Here is a 17,686-nt window from a genome sequence, read left to right on the forward strand (position 1 = left end):
TATATATTAAAAAAAATCAATAAAAAGTGATCAAAACGTCCGATCTTCACAAATATGGTATTAATAAAAACTAGAGATCATGGCGGAAAAAATGACACCCCATACAGCCCCGTAGGTGAAAAAATAAAACCGTTATAAGTGTCACAATAGGCCCATTTTATTAATATTTAATTGCCAAAAAAAAGGATTTCATAAAAAAAATACATATATAACATTAGAGAATCTGTGTAACCTGCATATGGTTGTGTTCGGACTGACCTATAGAATAATAGTATCATGTCGCTTTTACCATATAGTACATTACGTAGACACAGGAACCCCCCAAACGTTACCATATTGCATTCTTTTTTACGATTTCACCTATTTATATCTTCATAAATAATATATTTGGGGTTCCGTCATACATGTTATGGTAAAATGAATGACACCATTACAAAGTACAACTATTCCTGTAACAAACAAGCACTTACATGGCCTGTAGATAGAAAACTGAAAGTGCTAGAGCTCTTAGAAGGGGAGGAGGGAAAAACGAAAACACTAAGATCAAAATTTGCGCGGTCCACTGGGTCATTTTGGGCCTGGTCCTCAAAGGGTTAAAGGGCTAGTCCAGTGAAAATCTTTTTCTTTCAAATTAACTGGTGTCAGAATTTTCTATTGATGTGTAATTTACTTCTATTTAAAAATCTCCAGTTTTCCAGTACTTATCAGCTGCTGTATGTCCTGCAAGAAATGGAGGTTTTTTTTTTCAGTCTGACAGTGCTCTCTGCTGCCACCTCTGTCCATGTGAGGAAATGTCCAGAGCAGTAGTAAATCCCTATAGAAAACTGCAGTGCTGTAATGGCGCTGATCCCGGCTCGGCATTCTATTGCTTTTGGCTGCAGCAGCCAAAAGCAATAGAACACTGATCTCATCGATCTATACAGTATAACTATACTGCATAGATCTCTATGAGAGATCAGTGTGCATATACTAGAAGTCCCCCAAGGGGAATAACCCTAACCCCAGGGGGGCTTCTAGTATAAGTGTAAAAGAAAAAAAAGTTATTAATAAAAAGCCCCCTCCCCTAATAAAAGTTTGAATCACCCCCCTTTTCCCATTTTATAAATAAGAATAAACAAATAAATAAATAAAATGTTTGGTGTCGCCACGTGCGTAATCACCCAAAATATTAATTTATCACATTCCTGATCTCGCACGGTAAACTGCATAAGCGCAACAAAATCCCAAAGTGCAAAATTGCGCATTTTTGGTCGCATCAAATCCAGAAAAATTGTAATAAAAAGCGATCAAAAAATCACATATGCTTAATCAAGGGACCGATAGAAAGTAAAAATCGTGGCACAAAAAAATGACACCTGACACAGCCCCATAGACCAAAGGATAAAAGCGCTATAAGGGTACAAACACACACGGCATATACGCTGCGTATTTACTGCTGCGATACGCAGCAGATTAGATCTAAATAGCTGAACACAGCATCAAATCTGCACCACCAAATCTGCTGCATATCTGCTGGGTATACGCTGTGTGTGTTTGTACCCTAAGCCTGGGAATGGAGCGATTTTAAGGAACATTTATTTGTTAACAATGGTTTGAATTTTTTACAGGCCATCAGATACAATAAAAGTTATACATATTACATATCCTTGTAATCGTAACGACTTGAGGAACATATATAACAAGTCAGTTTTACCAAAAACAAATACCCGCCAAATAAAAGAAATGTTTTTGTTTTTCTCTATTTCACCCCACATATAATTTTTTTTCTGGTTTTGCAGCATATTTTATGCAAAAATTCAGCCTGTCATTGCAAAGTAGAATTAGTGACGCAAAAAATAAGGGCTCATGTGTCTGTAGGTGTAAAAATGCAAGTGCTATGGCCTTATATGCACAAGGAGGAAAAAAAGAAAATGCAAAAGCGAAAATTAGCCCGGTCTAGAAGGGGTTAATGATCATGAACATTAATTCCGGCTGTGGTTTCACAACAACAGGTGCAATTTGCGCTTATCAGTACGTAGTGGGAACATAGCCCTAATGTGGGAACAGCCATAGGGTCTGTCAATTATTTAGCATAATGGCAGTCCCATAGACATCTGAGGGTGGTTACATAAGAATTAAGGTCCGATAACACGAATCGATAATTCGCCCAATCGATCATTTAACGATTTTGAAGCATCGATTTGTTTTTTATAACCATCAGCGCTTAGACGAATAAATTGTTAGAAAAATTGTTATTGCGATATTGCATATTGCCTCATGTACCACGTGCAGGTCCTAATGATGAAGAGGGTGGGGAGGAGGGAACGGAGGGCTGGTGCAAAGTTAGGGCACAAATACACCCGTAGTGCACGGGGCTGTAAGTTTAAAAGTTGTTTTTTAGGACAATAACTGCATCACCTGCCGAACGGACCCCAGGACAGATCTTAAATTTAAAAGCAGCTATCCGAAGGTACAAGTGGTTTGGGAGGGTCAGATTGTGGGTACAGAGTAACTTTAACTATCCATGTGCCTTGTAGTGCTGCTCCAGGGTCTTGCTGCCGGCCCTCCCTCGATCGATCAGTACCCGGCTGATCACCTGCCCGCACAGCCAAGTCTGCCCTTTTAGAATATCCTTTATTATTATCTTGACATAAATATATGTTTATCCCAGGCAGGTTTAAATCTGCTATTAAAATAACATATTTTTATACCTGTTATTAACTTCACCTCTAAGGCGTCTTTTTTTCCAGGCTGAACCAATCCAGTCTTTCCCCTTCTTTTATTGCAAATGGATGAAACACAATGGCACACATAGCACTTAAGATGTTTCTGGAGGCATGGTTTTAACAACTATAGTTTTGTCATCCTTGTAGAGGCATGGTGGCGTTTTGTCAAACCACAGCATTTGGCAAAAACTTCATAAAAATAAGTTCATATGTGATGAATAAGTTGAAGAATTGTTGCAGATCTACTAAATATCAACAACACATAAACAAACTTAAAATCCATGAGCCTATCAGCATTTTACACGATGCTCCCCCCCCCCCCCCCCCAACTTCTTATAAAAAATTTTGCTTACGGGTTTGCTGAGCCCATTATAAACTATGGAGGGGGATGAGTGAGCAGGAAGAGGGGACAAACAGCTCCTGCAGTGCGGAGACTGGGCACATAAAATGCTGGATTTACAGGTCAGAAAGCTCACAGATAGTCTGAAGGCCCTATTCCACAGAACGATTATCGTTCACAAACTCGCTCCAACGACCGCTAGTTAACGATCACTAAACTTTTTTTTTTAAGCGAACGATAAAACATAACACACGTGGGAACGTGAACCATATATGTAGTGTAACGATTATTTTGCGGTCGTTACATGGTCGTTTTAAACGTTCGCCGGGGTGAACATGACACACCTACTTTTTAAAAACCTTTTTACGAACGACTGAAAGATTTCTAATTTTACGAACTGATTAGCGAATTATCTTTCAAAGACGATTTTTTTTTTTTACATGCTGAAAAACTATTTTGAACGACAATATAACGATTTCGCCTTTGTCATTCGCTCGTTTACACCAATTCCACAAAGCGATTATCGTTAACGAGCGGTCGTTGGAACGAGTTTATGAACGATTATCGTTCCGTGGAATAGGGCCTTGAGATCTTGGTGAGATAAGTTTGCAGGATGTTGTGCTGTGCTGGTGTAAGCGTCAGGTATTGCAAAAGGCAGTCAGACAGGACGACACAGACAGTGAGCCCTTGATAAAACTATTACAGAGGTTCTTAAATTTGCTTGTACTATTGATAGTTAATGATTTCTGCAAAGTGACATTTAATGACAGTTAGGGCCCTATTCCACCGGACGATTATCGTTCGCATAATCGTTAACGATTAACGATCTCAAACGACCGCTATTGCGAAAGACCTGAAAACGTTCACTCATTTCCATGGAACGATAATCGTTACTTATGATCGTAATTGCGATTGTTTTTCTTCGCTATTTCTTCGCTACTGCGTTTGTATCTACTGCGAACGATGTCTTATTCAATGTGAATGATTTGCGAACGTTTTGCGAACGAGCAACGATAAAAATAGGTCCAGGTCTTATAAAGCGATCAACGATTTCTCGTTCGGTCGTTAATCGTTAACTGCATTTCAACCGAACGATTATCGTTTAGATTCGAACGATTTAATGATAATCTGAACGATAATCGTCTGGTGGAATAGGGCCCTTACTCATCATATATTCCATCTCTTTATAGTAGGCACTAAAACCAGCAGCAGTAGCAGCATGAAGGACATTATAGAGCAGTACTGAGCAGTCTAAACTATGAACTAATCTTCACAGTAAACTTGTGCAGTGTCTCTCTTTGTTCCTGACTCTCTCCAATCACTCCCCTTTCCATCCCCCCCCTCCCCTCATTACAAACTTGTACAGCCAGCATATAAATGGGCTGCTAATCTGTCTTGTAAATATGCGATGGAACTGAGCTGTTTTTTAGCGTGAATGAAAGTTAGGAAAGAAGCTTGATAAGAGGAGAAAGTAGCTTTATTCTCTGAAAAGATATATTACAACATTTCTTACATTCACTTCTACTACTGATTTATGAAAAGTTTGTTAAATACAATGGGCGTCACTATAGAGGAGATGAAATCTGATAAATTGTTTTGATAAATCTCCCCCTATGTGTTAATTATCCTTCTGTGTATACTTACCATTTGCGCTGCTTAAGATCCAGCACCCGGGTCTCCGGTTACTACCGTATCTTCAGGTCCCGTCTCCTCCAGAATAAGGGTCCATTTACACAGAAAGATTATCTGACAGATTATCTGCCAAAGATTTGAAGCCAAAGCCAGAAACAGACTATAAACAGAGATCAGGTCATGAAGGAAAGCCTAAGATTTCTCCTCTTTTCATATCCATTCCTGGATTTGGCATCAAATCTTTGGCAGATAATCTGTCAGATAATCTTTCTGTGTAAATGGACCCTTACTGACAGTCAGAGGAGTTGGGGCCTGAGGATACAGCTGGAGACCTGGATGCCGGATCACAAGCAGCCTGGCTGGTAAGTATACACTGCTGCTTGTGACCTGGAATCTGACAGCTCAGATATATACATATCCCAAAACCCTATGGTGGGGGATTTATCAAACATGAAGTAAATTAAAACTGGCTCAGTTGCCCCTAGCAACCAATCAGATTCCTCCTTTCATTCCTCACAGACTCTTTGGAAAATGAAAGGTGGAATCTGATTGGTTGCTAGGGGCAACTGAGCCAGTTTTACTTTACATCCTGTTTGATAAATCTCCCCCATTATATACACATCTTTGCTATCAGTTTTCAGGGCTGCACGAACGATACAACGATCATTAGTGCAGCCTGCCTGCCCCCCCAATTTGTTGTGCTGTGCAAAGGCACTGCAAATGAGCGCTGATCTTACTGATCTGCACCTGTTTGCGGCCACCCACGGCCAACAATTGTATAATGTAAAAGGCCCTTTAGAAGGCAAATAATGGGGAGTTAAAGAAAAAGTATGAATTGATAGTTGGACGTTGTACCAATGCAATGTACAGTACATTACCTACTGGAGACATTCCCTGACACATATGGCTGTAACATTGGGGCATCACTTCTTTTTTATATTACAGTACAATGTTCCCTGCTAGTTTTCTGCAGCCCTCAGCAAGCAGACATTAGATGTGCATCTTGAATCATCTACCACATATATAGTACATAGCCTGAAGATGTTATGATACTGAAATAAATCACAAGAGATCATAGAGGTAATATAAATATATTCAGTACTTTATCAGCTCTAAAAATGTGGGGGAACCTGTTTCATGTCAGATAAAAGACATTTCTAGTTCTAGGGCAATAGAGATGATTACGAAGGTCTAACATTACTAATGCATTATAATGTATACATCCTAATCACATATGGAGGCCATCACATTATAATGTATACATCCTAATCACATATGGAGGCCATCACATTATAATGTATACATCCTAATCACATATGGAGGCCATCACATTATAATGTATACCTCCTAATCACTTATGGATTCCATCACATTATAATGTATGCATCCTAATCACATATGGAGGCCATCACATTATAATGTATACATCCTAATCATATACGGAGGCCATCACATTATAATGTATACATCCTAATCACATATGGAGGCCATCACATTATAATGTATACCTCCTAATCACTTATGGATTCCATCACATTATAATGTATACATCCTAATCACATATGGAGGCCATCACATTATAATGTATACATCCTAATCACATATGGAGGCCATCACATTATAATGTATGCATCCTAATCACATATGGAGGCCATCACATTATAATGTATACATCCTAATCACATATGGAGGCCATCACATTATAATGTATACATCCTAATCACATATGGAGGCCATCACATTATAATGTATACATCCTAATCACATATGGAGGCCATCACAAGCTGCCGAACACAGGGTTACACCTTCACATCCATAGATGGAGTTCACGACTCGGAGGGAAAGTGCCTGAACTGGCTGATGAATAGCCCATCAGCCAATCTGTGACTGCAGCAATGTCCCGCCCCAGTTACTGACTGGCTGAGCGGGGCATCCATCAACCAGGTTGTCACGTGGAACAGGGGAGAGCTGGTGAATGCAGATAGGTAAAAATGCGCTCCTTATTATGTCCCCCCCCCTGCCCGAACTTAGCTTTTGATGCCCCGCTGGACTTCTCCTTTAAATGAGTAATATTTGTAACTTTTGCAAGGATTTCCACCTTAAGGTAAGTTCACACTACGGAATTCGCGTGAATAAGTTTTGGCGGATTTCGTGGCTCGTACCTGTTCACGGCCGCGCGCATATCCGCCGGCTCCATAGACACCATTCTATGATCGGGCTGATTCTGTGTTGCGCCGAAAGAATACACATAACAGTCCTTTCGGTGGAATGCGGAATCCAGAGAGGCACGCCGCCATGAACGAGTACAAGCCACGGAATCCGTCGGAACTTACCCGTGCGGATTCCATAGTGTGAACTTACCCTTAAAAGGAATCTGTCATCTGTAATACACACTTCAAACTGCTGACACTGTTAGATCAGGGAGACACCTGGTACCTTTGGTATATCTGTCTGTGCTTCCAGAATGTTGAGAAATACTAGTAGGAAGAGTCAAAAAGGCTTTTCCAAGCTCAAGCAGTAACACCTCCATACTCCCTCCCTTCCATACCTGACCCTGCTTGGGACTTGGCTTCCGGGTGTCTGTAAAGTAGGATAAGGAGGGGAGACATTACAGCTTACAGCTATTCAGGAGCTTAGGAATGACTCTTTGTACCACAGAAAAAAAGTATTTCTCAGGATCCTGAAAGCACAGATGGATATATGAAAGGTACCATGTGTTTCCTTGACCTAAAAGCTATGTAAGTGTGTGAACTATATGGAACATGAATTACAGCCAACAGATTCCATTCAAGAGGCCCAGTATATCCTTGGTAAGTCTGCCGAGTCCCAGGCATCATTCTGGTCTGCTGGCCCAGGCTCCACTACTAAAGCCTTGCTCTAGAATACAGGGATGGGGAACCTTCGGCCCTCCAGCTGTTACAAAACTACAACTCCCATCATGCCTGTCTGGGCAGAAAAGCTAAAGCTTTGGCTGTCCAGACATGATGAGAATTGTAGTTTTGCAACAGCTGAAGGTTCCCGATTAGAGATGAGCGAACCTGGAGCATGCTCGAGTCGATCCGAACCCGAACTTTCGGCATTTGATTAGCGGTGGCTGCTGAACTTGGATAAAGCCCTAAGGCTACGTGGAAATCATGGATATAGTCATTGGCTGTTCTGCAGCCGCCGCTAATCAAATACCGAACGTTCGGATCGACTCGAATCCAAACCCGATTCGCTCATCTCTATTCCCGATCCCTGCACTAGCTGCTAACTCTGGAATACAGTATATAGATTTAGTTTAGTATTTTTATATACACGGTTATGTAATCCTATCACAGACGCTGATATGGCAGCTATATATATGGACATCACGGAGCAAAAAGTGACAACTTAAACATTTATTTATCATTCAAAATCAACGGCCGGTGATAGAGATACCAATATATATCAATGACGATGGTGTTGGGATACAAGGAACTTACTGAGTACTGAGAGTCTAGACCAGGGGTCCTCAACTGGCGGACCCCGGAGGCCAGCTGTCCAGACCCTTGCTGCAGCTCAGTATACCTGTATAACGAGCGCTCATAGTTACCATAGACAAGCAGCACTGACAGAGAGGGAGCCATTGGCTCCCTCCCTGTCAGTCACCCCTCACTGGCCCAGCGGTCACACAGGATAAGGGGAGAGTGGCCTCTTGTGAACGCTGCAGTGCAGCCACAAGAGCGAAGAGAAGAGGAGACGCCCGGAGCCAGGTGAGTATAAGTGTTTTTTTTAATGTTATATGCTAGATGGGAAGGGGGAGCACAGGGAATCTATATAATTAAGGAAGCACACAGCGGGGGTCTATATACTACTGGGGAGTGCACAGGGGGGGAGTCCACAGGGGGATTATATACTACTGGGGGAGCGCACAGGGGGGCTATATACTACTGGGAAGCACACAGGGGGGCTATATACTACTGGAGGAGCGCACAGGGGGCTATATACTACTGGAGGAGCGCACAGGGGGCTATATACTACTGGGGAGCACAGGGGGGCTTTATACTACTGGGGGAGCGCACAGGGGGCTATATACTACTGGGGGGGCGCACAGGGGGATTATATACTACTGGGGGAGCACACAGGGGGCTGTATACTACTGGAGGAGCGCACAGGGAGCTATATACTACTGGGGGGAGCGCACAGTGGGCTATATACTACTGGTGGAGCGCACAGGGGGCTATATACTACTGGGGGATCGCACAGGGGGCTATATACTACTGGGGGATCGCACAGGGGGCTATATACTACTGGGGGATCGCACAGGGGGCTATATACTACTGGGGGGGTCGCACGGGGGGGGGGGGGGGGGGCAATAATAGACAATAGTTGGGTTCGGACAATGTTGCTGAAGCCAAAGCTTGTGAGGGGTCCGCTGGCCAGTCCAGACCCTGTGTACTTATTACTCCTGGTCAGGAAGCTCCTTGTATCTCATAGAGATAATCCACTTTTCTGTCTCTCCCTGTGCCCAGATATCACATAGCAGCCAAACCAGGCTCCAGAAGGAAGAGTCCCCCATCCCTGCTCTGTACTGAGGCAGGGGGAGGGCACCAGGGCTATAGGGCTCAGTGCACACACAGCTGCAGCCTCTATCCAGGCTCCTTGCGGTAACTGAGCAGCGTGGGCATGCAGGGTGTGTATAGCGGCCAGTGCCCTGTGCACAGGAATGGGCGCCCATGTTAGTAAATAGCAGCCCCGGGCACGCCTCCCTCCCGTCCGCCCGCCGCGGGGATAGCTGGCAGCGCTGCCGGTCCCGGTGTCCGGCGGTGAGGGCGCCCCCCATCACACAGCAGCGCCCGCCCGGGGTGATGAGCCGCCTAGGTGCGGGGTCAGCGGCTGCTCCCTCCCTCCTTCCCCGGCTGTCAGGAGGGCGGAGCTCCGCGCTTCTCTCCTCCCCTCCGTGTGTCCGTGGCCGGCCGGATGGCTGTCCTACTCCAGGCCGGGGCTCTGGCCGGGTCTCAGCGGCTCTCGTCTTCTCGTTTCCCGGCGGCCGGTAAGAGCTGTGTGCTGGGGTGGAGCGGGGCCGGGGCTCGGTAGGCCGTGTAGCAGGCCCGGCGGGGATGTGTGTAGGGTGTGCCAGTGTGGGTGCCCCCCGCCACCCTGCTGCTGGGTGACTGGCACTGCTGCTGCGGGGCAGGGAGCGGGGTGTGCGGGCACATTGGATGCCGGCTCAGGGGCAGTGCTGGTGCCCATCTCCCCGTGACCAGGGAGAAGCGCCAGCTGGGAGGCAGGGGGCAGTGCCCGGGGGCAGATACCCAGACCTGGCACCTGTTCTCACTGTAATATCTGCCTGGTCCAGTAACCACAACCTGCACAGCTGCTCCAGCTCTCCCGGGCTCCTGCATGGCAGATTATGTGCGGATTGGGAGGAAGAGGGGTAAGTGCTGGAGACAGGTGCCCGTCACCTACCAGTCCCAGAGTGCTGGAACCATGGAGGGGACTGGTGTGTATGGTCTTGTGTGCTGGGCTGAGCTGGTGTGTATGGGACTATGGGCCGGGGTGACCTGCTGTATGGGCCTGTATGTATGCTGTGGTAACTTGGCGTGTATGAGCCTATGGGCCGGGGTGACCTGCTGTGTATGGGCCGGGGTGACCTGCTGTGTATGGGCCTGGGTGACCTGCTGTGTATGGGCCTATGGGCAGGGGTGACCTGCTGTGTATGGGCCTATGGGCAGGGGTGACCTGCTGTGTATGGGCCGGGGTGACCTGCTGTATGGGCCGGGGTGACCTGCTGTATGGGACTGTATGTATGCTGTGGTAACTTGGCGTGTATGAGCCTAAGGGCAGGGGTGACCTGCTGTGTATGGGCCGTGGTGACCTGCTGTGTATGGGCCTATGGGCCGGGGTGACCTGCTGTGTATGGGCCGGGGTGACCTGCTGTGTATGGGCCGGGGTGACCTGCTGTGTATGGGCCTAAGGGCCGGGGTGACCTGCTGTGTATGGGCCTATGGGCCGGGGTGACCTGCTGTGTATGGGCCTATGGGCCGGGGTGACCTGCTGTGTATGGGCCTATGGGCCGGGGTGACCTGCTGTGTATGGGCCTATGGGCCGGGGTGACCTGCTGTGTATGGGCCTATGGGCCGGGGTGACCTGCTGTGTATGGGCCTATGGGCCGGGGTGACCTGCTGTGTATGGGACTATGGGCCGGGGTGACCTGCTGTGTATGGGCCGGGGTGACCTGCTGTGTATGGGCCGGGGTGACCTGCTGTGTATGGGCCTAAGGGCCGGGGCGACCTGCTGTGTATGGGCCGGGGCGACCTGCTGTGTATGGGCCGGGGCGACCTGCTGTGTATGGGCCGGGGCGACCTGCTGTGTATGGGCCGGGGCGACCTGCTGTGTATGGACCTATGGGCCGGGGCGACCTGCTGTGTATGGGCCTATGGGCCGGGGTGACCTGCTGTGTATGGGCCTATGGGCCGGGGTGACCTGCTGTGTATGGGCCTATGGGCCGGGGTGACCTGCTGTGTATGGGCCTATGGGCCGGGGTGACCTGCTGTGTATGGGCCTATGGGCCGGGGTGACCTGCTGTGTATGGGCCTATGGGCCGGGGTGACCTGCTGTGTATGGGCCTATGGGCCGGGGTGACCTGCTGTGTATGGGCCTATGGGCCGGGGTGACCTGCTGTGTATGGGCCTATGGGCCGGGGTGACCTGCTGTGTATGGGCCTATGGGCCGGGGTGACCTGCTGTGTATGGGCCTATGGGCCGGGGTGACCTGCTGTGTATGGGCCTATGGGCCGGGGTGACCTGCTGTGTATGGGCCTATGGGCCGGGGTGACCTGCTGTGTATGGGCCTATGGGCCGGGGTGACCTGCAATACCTATGTCCATTCTCAGTGTTGTCCCTTGGAACCCTACAGGTATAGGATGTATTACATGGAGTAGTGTACGGCGATCAGATGCTGGCTCTCATTGTCTCGCTATAACCAGGGTGACACAAAATATTACAGAATTCAGCAGTCGGGAAGCTGTGCATCCTCCGCTGTCCCTCAGCCATCTATTCATGGGGTCAGAGATCTCTTTGCCTACAATGAGGTCCTTCAGGTTTCTGTCTGGCATCTGTTTATTTTGCAGGATACGAGAGGACACATGACTATTACTGGCGGGATTATTTGTCCGCTTAGATCCTACAAAATAAACAGAAGTTGCAATGAGGCTCTCTGAATGGAGCTCTGACATAAGTGTGAACCTAGCCCGATAACATGTAAGCTGTAACAGTGCTATAGGCCAGGGGTAGGAAACCTTTGGCTTTCCAGCTCTTGCAAAACTACAACTCCCATCATGCCTGGACAGCCAAAGCTAAAGCTTTGGCTGTCCAGGCATGATGGGAGTTGTAGTTTTGCAACAGCTGGAGGCCTGAAGGTTCCCGACCCCTGCTTTAGGTTCTAAACACACAATTACAGTTCCGTGCAGGGGTAACATGCTTATGGCTTTGTATTTGCCCTATAGATCATATAATATCCTGTAGTCACCGTCACATGGCTAAAAACACTGAACAACATGCTGACCAAAAAAATGCTATGTGTGAACAAGTCAAGACCAGAAGTCAGAATCTAAACTGAAAACAGCTTCAGGTCAAGTTCACATTATATGCTTTTTTTAATTAAACAACGGCCCATCGTATTAAAGCCTTATGGAATACCGGCCGTAGCGTGTACACACTGTATGGGATTCCACAGAAAGCTTACCTGTCTATTTTGTACGGATGCTATTCAGTGAACAGTGGCCGTACAAGATAGCCTGTGCACACAATGTAAAGTGCGGCTCCTGGCCATACTTTACATTATCTGCTATGGCTAATTGGAGTGCGGGCACACCCGAATGTGCCCGCATTCCAGTTAAGTTGAAGTGATGTTTACTCGGCCGATACTGCAATGTCGGCCGGGCTGAACACCTCAGACAGCGGTCGTTCTCTGACACAGAACGGCCACTGTTTTGCCATGTGTGAACATGGCCTCAAGGTCCAACTTTTGGGTTAAAAATCCTGGTACAAAATACTGACCAAAACACGTTCGTGTGAAAGCGGACGTATTATAGAAACCTTTAAAGTGTCAGGAGCAGCCGGACACATAACACGGCCCTCTGACGTACGGATGACATCTGGATGTGTTGGTGGTTTGATTTGAACGTTGTTCATAGAGAACAATGGACCCTCTGCAACCCCAGAAAAGATAGATGAGCACATAGGGGAGACCTAGCAATACCTGTGAAAAGGCCACTTAAGCTGGATCCTGGTCGGTTGCTATGGGCAACCATAGGCCCATATATAATGGCCTGTGTATTCGAGGGGTTATTTTAGGAGAGGTTTCCATTGATCCCCATACGGATTCATCAGGGTAGTTATTCGTGTTGTCAGGATGCTGTCAGTCAGCAGTACCTGTCATCTATTGTCCGGAGATTCTCTCTGTGTAACTAGTGTAACTGGCTTTGTGACTCTGTGAGACAGTCTCACGGCCGCGTCTCCCATGTGACGTCACTAGGTGAGCAGCATTGTGCACACATACCGGAGAACTAGTCATCTCCCTTATTCCTGGGTTATTCCTGTATTTTTGTGCAAAAAACGGATGAAAAAAAAAAATAGTGTGAACCCAGCCTAAGGGCCAGTTCACACGGAGCAAAAGCAGCGGAATTCTGCTGCGTGAAGTTCCCGCCTGCCTCAGTGTCTTTATAGGAGGCCTCCGCTTCTGCTGCTCACCGCTAAAAGAGTTGACATGTCCGTTCTTTGAGCGGAGAGCAACGGAAGCCAAGGCACACAAGCCCTACCTTAGAGACATGTGTGCCACGGAGGTGGGCTGAATTCCGATGCTTTTGCTTCGTGTGAACTGACCCTAAAGACCTTATTCCACGGAACGATGATCGGCCATTATGGCAGATAATCGTCCCGAAGAATAGAAGGCAACGATTAGCCGACATCGTTCATGTCGGCTGATCGTTGCGTTGTTTGTCTTTCAAACATGTTGAAAGACAAACAACTCATACAGCAACGGTCTGCTACCGTCGCTCCATGGAATAGGAGCGGCGGCAGCAGACCGCTGCTGTTTGCTATGGGCTGCCCGGACGATCGAGCGTTCACCCGGCAGCCCCCTCCCCCTGCAGCTCCCTGCGGCCCCTCTCGCACTCACCTGCTCGCTGCTGCCGCATGGAATAGCGGCGGCAGCGAGCAGGGAACTAGGAGCAAACGAGCGCTAATAGGGTTTGTTTGCTCCTCTCAGTCGGCCCATGGAATAGGGCCTTTAGGCTGGGTTCACATTACGTTTTTTCAATCCGTTTTTGCAAACAAAATGCATTTGTGTGCATCCGTTTTCCATTGACTTCCATTCTAAAAAAAAATGGATCAAAAACCCTCGGTTTTTTCTTTTTAACGTACACAAAAATAAGGTTGAGTACGTCTTTGTCTACGTTGAAAGAAAAATCCCAGATGCGTTTTGATCTGTTTGGGGTTTTTTTTTGTAATGGAAGTCAATGGAAAAATAAATCAAAACGGTTGCACGCAAGTACATCTGTTTTCCATCCGTTTTTTTTTTTTTTTTTTTTTTTTTCAAAAACGGGTGGAAAAAAAAACGTAGTGTGAACCCAGCCTTACCGGACATAAAACAAGCATGAACTGGGCTCTGACGTAAGTGCACACAGGGATAGTCTGCGTTCACGTGAGATTCTCTAGGGATTGTATACACTGTAGTTGAGTTTTGTATTGCACTATAATAAGGCTGGGTTCACACTACGTTTTGGTGTACGTTAAAAAAAAAAAATAAATGGATCCTTTTTTTTTTTTTTTTTTTTAATGGAAGTCAATGGAAAAACGGATCAGCATTTGTGTGCAACAGTTTTTTGTTTTTTTTTTCAAATAATGTGTGAACCTAGCCATGCTAAACTATAATAACTCTTCTGCTACCACTTGGCACCTTCTTTCCTGGGGTTTTTATATACTGTTTTTTTTTTTGGGGGGGGGGGGGGGGTTGTCTTTTTTTTCCCCCCATCTAGCACACGTCTTCTATAGAGCTGGTGATTTAATAGGTGTCTGTGGTTTCATACTAGGGAATTCAGTGTCTGCAGTTATTGGGACACCAGGGAATAGGCAGAGCTGTAGCTGTGTTGTGCAGAGCCTGGTTTTCTACAGTATTGGCCTGTGTAAACTCTACAGCAGGGAAAGGGAACCTGCTGCCCTACGCTTTGGCTGTCCAGGCATGATGGAAATTGTAGTTTTGCAACAGCTGGAGGGCCGCAGGTTCCCTACGCCTGCTCTACAGCTCATCCAGTCATCAAACTGCTTTCAGGCAGTGTTCACACTGGCCTCATTCCTGACATTTTTATAGAATTTAGAATAGACGGGGTTATCCACTATAGGTTAGTCATGATAATTTTTTCTGATTGACTAATACTGGGCACGTCTGCCTTCCAGTTTTCTTTATTGGATGGAGAAGCATACTACATGCCATTCTCAATACGGGTAGTCAGTCGGCAGTGCCTGTCATCTTCTGCCTGGAGCTTCTCCTCCAAAAACACAATGGCTCCGTGGAATAGAGACAACGATCAGACGCTGATCGTGTTATCGGCTGATCGTTTATTTATATTCAAACCTAAAATCATCGGGCAAAGACCACACATTGCTGCGTGGAATAGCGATGCGCCGCCGGCGACCGACTATTCCACAAGCACCATACATTACCTAACCATGTTGCAGGTCTTCTCCTGCGCTCCTTCTTCTTCCCGGTCCCGCACGCAGCAGCACCTTCGGTGCGGCCTGTCTTAGCTGACAGACGGCTCAGCCAATCACTGGCCAGGACCGCCGCGGCCAGTGATTGGCTGAGCCGTCAGTCAACTCAGACAGGCCGCACCGAAGCTGATGCTGCGCACAGGACTGGGAGGAAGAAGGAGCGCAGGAGAAGACCTGAAACATGGTTAGGTAATGTATGGTGATTAAAAAAGGGCTGCAAGGACATCGGTAACGATGTCCCTGCAGCCCTTGCTAAACGATTATCGGGCCGTGTAATAGGCCCAGTAAACGAGCGCCGAGCTTGCAGATTGGCGCTCGTTTACATTATTGATCGGGCCACCATTGGCCCGTGGAATAGGACCTTAAGTGTGAGCAGCACCCATGTCGTGCATAGTCGGGCCATGTCGTGCTTTCTCCGGCAGCGATCACATGACATACACCCGCATGACCTCTCCAGCTATTTGCTTGCTTTGTTGTCTGTCAGGTGACTGCTGAGGTCGCTGATTGGCTGCGGTTTGATTTTATATCTTTTATAAGATGTAAAATTTCCTCCAGCATTACTCCTTCAGCTGCTGGACAACCCTTTTAAAGGGTTAGTTCTCCATTTTTTTTTTCTTTCAAATCAACTAGTGCCGTAGATTTGTAATTTACTTTTAATTTTGAAAAAAAATCTCAAGTCTCTAGTACTTATCTGCTGCTGTATGTCCTGCAGGAAGTGGTGTATTCTTTTCAGTCTGGAGAGCAGGATAGGTTTTCTATGGGGATTTGCTACCACTATGGACAATTCCTGACATGGACAGAGGTGGCAGCAGAGAGCACTGTGTTAGACTGGAGAGAATACACCACTTCCTGCAGGGCATACAGCAACTGATAAGTACTAGAGACTTGAGATTTTTTAATAGAAGTAAATTACAAATCTCTGCCAAGTTTTGTTCCTTTTGACCTCTGTGTGTAGATTTCATATCTGATCCAGTGGAGAGGTTGATTCTAGATCCAGAGAATTGTTACGGCAGTAATATCCACACTACCACATTGGGTAATATTATTAGCTTGATATCCCACAACCAAACAAACTACAGAGAGTCCCAAAATCGTATGAATGAAGCCTTTTGCTTGCAAAGTTTTCTGTCCAGCCATACTTGTAGCCAGTCACATGGCAAATAAGCGACCCTTCTTATCATGTGAACCAAATGTGGAGTGAGATTTCTCAGAAATTTGAGAACAATGAAGTTATCCAGAACATGGCCCTAGTGACACGGTTCCCTTCATTTGTTAGGAGAATTTAGTCTCTATGGGCCCTATCACACGGGACGATTATCGTGCGAAAAATCGTTAAATCGTTCGAATTTAAACGATAATCGTTCTGTGTGATTGCAGGCAACGATCGAAAAATCGATTGTATGTCATTGATCGTTGATTTAGATGTGAACCTAAAATTATCGTTAATCGTTCGCTAATCGCTCACTAATTCCACATCCGTTCACTCAAGTTCCGCATTTTTTCACTAATCGTTCAGTGTAATTGCACATTGTTCATTATTTTGCTGGGATCAGAAGGAATAAACGATCGTAGTAACGATCGCAATAACGTTTGTAGTAACAATCGTAACTAACGACCATCGTTCTGTGTAATATGGTGAACGATTTCAGGTTAACGATAAACAATCTCATTTGCGATCGCTAATCGTTAAAAATCGCTCCGTGTAATGGGACCCTAATAGCAGAGAAACAAAGATAACGAAGATGTTTAGGAGAGGCTGGACTGTGAGCATGCAAGTTAAGCCTGTCTGCCTCCTCCAGATTCTATTCTGTGCCTGAAAGGTAAATCAAGGCTTCCCTATTGTCTCTGATCAACCATAAACTTCTGGGCAGCTGTACCTCTGTAGCTTCTAATCATCAGTAGTAGTAAAGGCCCTATTGCTCTTTGTTCCCCCCTTGCTGCTGAAGCTATTACACGTATCGGCAGCGAGCAGGAGGGGGCGGCTGCCCAGGTGATCGCTTGATCGAGCAGGTCACTCCTATTCCTTGGAGCGACGGCAGCAGATCGCTGCTATATTAGTCGTTTGTCTTTCAACACATTGAAAGACAAACAACAGCAACGATCATCGTTCATGTCGGCTGATCGCTGCCTTCTATTACATAAGTCGATTATCGGCCGCAAGGGCCGATAATTGTCTCGTGTAATTGGGCCTTAATAATTCACTGACTATTAGACTGGGGCTTCTTTTATGCTTGTAACCCCTTCCTTACAGTGATGCACCTTGCGTAGCCAATGCC

General features: G+C 46.5%; 1 protein-coding gene across 5 annotated transcripts in view; it reads left to right on the plus strand.

The window, feature by feature from the left end:
• FAM135A (family with sequence similarity 135 member A) overlaps positions 1-17,686 on the plus strand; it is a 124,847-nt gene that overhangs the window by 38,629 nt on the left and 68,532 nt on the right. For 3 of the 5 annotated variants that reach the window (XM_069974589.1, XM_069974593.1, XM_069974591.1), the window contains exon 1: positions 9,437-9,691. The exons of 1 other annotated variant lie outside the window; for it this stretch is intronic. The gene's annotated coding sequence lies outside the window, so the exon portion shown is untranslated. Of the gene's footprint in view, positions 1-9,436; positions 9,692-17,686 lie in introns of those variants that run through there. One more of the 5 variants, XM_069974594.1, reaches the window with a different exon arrangement.

Source organism: Dendropsophus ebraccatus, chromosome 6 (genome assembly GCF_027789765.1).
Source record: "Dendropsophus ebraccatus isolate aDenEbr1 chromosome 6, aDenEbr1.pat, whole genome shotgun sequence".
Lineage (NCBI taxonomy): Eukaryota > Metazoa > Chordata > Amphibia > Anura > Hylidae > Dendropsophus > Dendropsophus ebraccatus.